The 3,687-nt window shown below is 35.8% G+C and overlaps 1 protein-coding gene across 2 annotated transcripts in view; it reads right to left on the bottom strand.

The window, feature by feature from the left end:
- Nucleotides 1-3,687, bottom strand: part of LOC117111397 (dual specificity protein kinase splB-like) — an 18,230-nt gene that overhangs the window by 12,283 nt on the left and 2,260 nt on the right. The gene's annotated exons all lie outside the window — the stretch shown is intronic.

The raw sequence follows: 3,687 nt of genomic DNA, 5'->3' as shown, positions 1-3,687 counted from the left end.
TTTCGAGTTAGTAATCCGAAATAACGAATTACTAATTCGAAATAACGAATTACTAATTCGAAATAACGAATTAATAATTCGAAATAACGAAATAACAATTACTAATTCGAAATTTCGGATTAGTAATCCGAAATAACGAGTTACTATGTCTAGACACTGTTTACGTACAGGTGGTCTTTGAAAGTTTTATAAAAAGCAGCGTCTTCTGGTCGGTTATTTGAGTAATGCAGTAATGTAAATTACAGTATAGCATAGGCCTACATACAATATACCAGGGAATTGTTTTCGAAAAAAAAGTCTATGTACAGTATCTATATTATAAATTGAGTATTAAGGCCTTTGTTTGTGCTGATTTGCAGTCCAGGCGCGTGCATAGTTCTGGAAGAAATATATCGTAGTTCCATTCTTTTAAGTCTTACAATTACTGGCATATTTTGAGTTACTATTTATGTCTATCAAATATCATAAAAAAACAATTTTACAATAACACGAGTCTACAAAATATTGGACGAGGACTTGTCACGCTACAAAAGCAACACATGTGAGAATTCATTATTCAAACTACGTTCGTATAGTACGGTGAAAGTAGCAACAGACTGTTCATGTGGTAGGTAAGTGGAACGTGCCACTTCAGTGATTGCGGTTGATACAAATGCGTGTATGTTAACTAACTAAATATAAAATGTATTATAAACTGACTATGTTAATCATAAAATAAGTGAATATGTGACGAATAAGGAATGTCTACAGACTACATTAATCACAACATTTTAGCAACTGTGTCCGAAGTACTCGTAGTTTGTCTTGGTATTCGACGAATACCTAGAGGTATGATGCCAGGCTAGTGATCTGGAGATCGTGGGTTCGAGTCCCACCCGAGAACAACTTGCGATTTTTTGGCAGTTGTTTTCAAACGTACTGAGTATTCGGTACATTTCCACGTCAGGTAGGGCAAAATTACACCTACAGACATTATTACAGTTATTATTACAATTATAGTCCATTAATTTTCACACTGACATTATTATAGTCCATTAATTTTCACACTGTCTTAACTACTGTTTCGTGTGGGAACGAAATGAGCACCCTCTCTTGTTAGCTGTCTCACATTTCTGTGGTTTTCTTTTCGCGCTCCGATAACACACAGCAAATTATTTTTCGTAGAGAGAGAGAATTGCGTTCGAAAATTCTGTAGTGTAGTTATTTGAGAAAGTTAAGACGGTTGTTCTATGAGTATTGAGCAGTTCAACCGGTAAGTTAAACATCATTGTAGAACGGATCATAATTTATCTTAAAACACTGCGTATTAATTTACTTTTGTGGTACAGTATTTTAAGAGTAGTGCATTTTATATATGCGGAGTGATATTTGCAGTGTTATGAGGCTTATTTGAGACTCGCATTTTAAGTTAGTGTAAGTTACAGTATAATCAAGTTGATCCCTGAAAGTGTTTTATCTCTAGTGGTTACCAGAGTAACCATGGTTACATGTAATACAATAGAGCAGCTGCATTGGTATGAGTTGAGAATCGCATTATTTCGGGTTTTCTTCATGAAGGTCTACGAGAGGAATACAGTAACAATATGTTTAAATTACTTAAGGTATTTCTTTTTGAGTTTCATCGATACATATGGCATAATTCAAATAAATATTATCATTATTATTACTTATTAATATAAGAGAAACACTGCTATTTTCAACATTATTTGATAATGCTTTGTATTTGTCATTAGGTTAATTGATATTTCAACATTCAGGCTGTCATCTGAGTAGAGTATACCGAGTTGAGTTAAGTTGTAATTTGAATCTTGGATGTCAAAAAGTGTGAGTTTAGTACTGATTATATGAGTTAAAAGTATTGAGAATTAATTAGTTATAATTACGAGATTGAGAATTAATTAGTTTATCATTACGCTAATCTATTATCGCGTTAAAAAGTTTGAGCATCTTGAGTTATGTAGTTTCTTGTATTTTGTATTCGATAGGTTCGAACGACTTGTTGGGACACAATAAACTTTCAGATCAAACATAACAGCTTTTGAGTTTTTGTCAGCTTGAATACCAAAACAATTACTAAGGACTATTTAACAGATATCGGCCTACTTCTTGGTGTTCGTCCACGCATAAGCACTGTAGCTCACTCACATATACACCACTGAACTCTGTTTCGCGAGGTAGAGGTCTAGTATGCATATTTATGCAAACAGTTCACCTAACTGACCTAAAATAGCGTCCTCTGTAATTTCTGCCTTAAGTGTATGGGGGGGGGGGAAATAAGGCGGCCCGCTACCAGTCTTAACGGATTTAAGCTGGACACCAGCTTAAAAAGGATAGAATAACCGTGATATATGGCATTGATTTTATTTATGTTTTTCAACTGATTTTAAACAGTGAATTATTACAAACATAATCTTAGGCCTCTTCGATCGGCTTCTTTGCAAAGTGCGATCATTGCGAATTACAAAAAAAAATCTATTTAGTGAGACCGTTCTTGATCTTATTGGCGATTTAGAAGTTCAGTAAATCGAAGTTATAAATGTTTTATATTTAATCAGCTGTGGGGTAAATTCACATATCTCATGACGAGATTTTAGCCCACTCTCTGAGAGAGAGGACTTATATATGATGATTCTGAGCGAATTTTTAAGTCATTTGTTTTTCTATCTCTTCCTTCGTTTGTGACGCGATTAGGCCGATCTTGCAATAATATGGAAGATAAGGCCTGGGGAATTTAAAGTATGAAGAGTTTTTGCGAAAATATTGTCGGGAAATATGTGAAAAACGTTTTTATATCATACCTCTTAACACTAAGGTGGGTTTCCTATGAAAGCGTGTTCGTCATTGATCAGATTACAAATCGGCTGTATATTCCACATTGTGTTTATCAACCAATCACGGCCTGGAATGGTAACCTTTGCGGCTAATAAATGCGCCTGCACGAGTCTAGTTGGTAGCGAAGAATGAGCCGTTTTTTTGGTGCTTGCAAGGGTGGGTGGTCTCTCCTCTGAGAGATCATGGATAAACAATGTACTGTAATGCAGGCTGGCCTAGAGCTAGAGGAAGATGAACTATAGGCTGGCTGGGTAGTACGTGTGTGTAATAGATTAGATAACAGGAAATGTAGGCTACAAATTGCTTTTATGTGTATTAAACCACATAATATTCAAATTAGTAGCGATGAGTGTATGTGTGTAGCACATTTCGTGTCAATGTACTATAATGCAGGCTGGCCTGATGAATAAGAATAGGCTGGCTGGGTACGTACGTGTGTGTAGGCCTATGTCCTAGTCTAGATCAGATACTACAGGAAATAAATGTAGGCTACAAGTTGCTTTTATGTGTATTAAACCACACATTCAAATCAGTCAGTAGCGATGAGTGTATGTACAGCACATTTCGTGTTGCCGCACTGTGGTGTGGTTGATGTCGAGGACGTTGCCGTTAGATACATGATACTATGGCAAGGTCCCACAAGGAATTTTTGTTCTATGGAGACGGTAGCTTTTCAGCATTGCTCTAGGATGATTTTCCTTTACATATGAATTTTTTAGCATTTCGTACTATACACTTGGCTATCCGTAGCCAAACACATAGGCCTAGGTATACGTAATATATTAGATCATATGTTAATTACATAAATTGTAGGCCGACAGTCGTATTTAATGGGGGCGGAGTGGATTTCTTTTT

The sequence above is a fragment of the Anneissia japonica genome, unplaced genomic scaffold (assembly GCF_011630105.1).
Source record: "Anneissia japonica isolate Jap-2015-1 unplaced genomic scaffold, ASM1163010v1 scaffold288011_len30199_cov191, whole genome shotgun sequence".
Taxonomy (NCBI): Eukaryota; Metazoa; Echinodermata; class Crinoidea; order Comatulida; family Comatulidae; genus Anneissia; species Anneissia japonica.
Note: the sequence above shows the minus strand (reverse complement) of the source record. Positions and strands in the feature narration are given on the sequence as shown.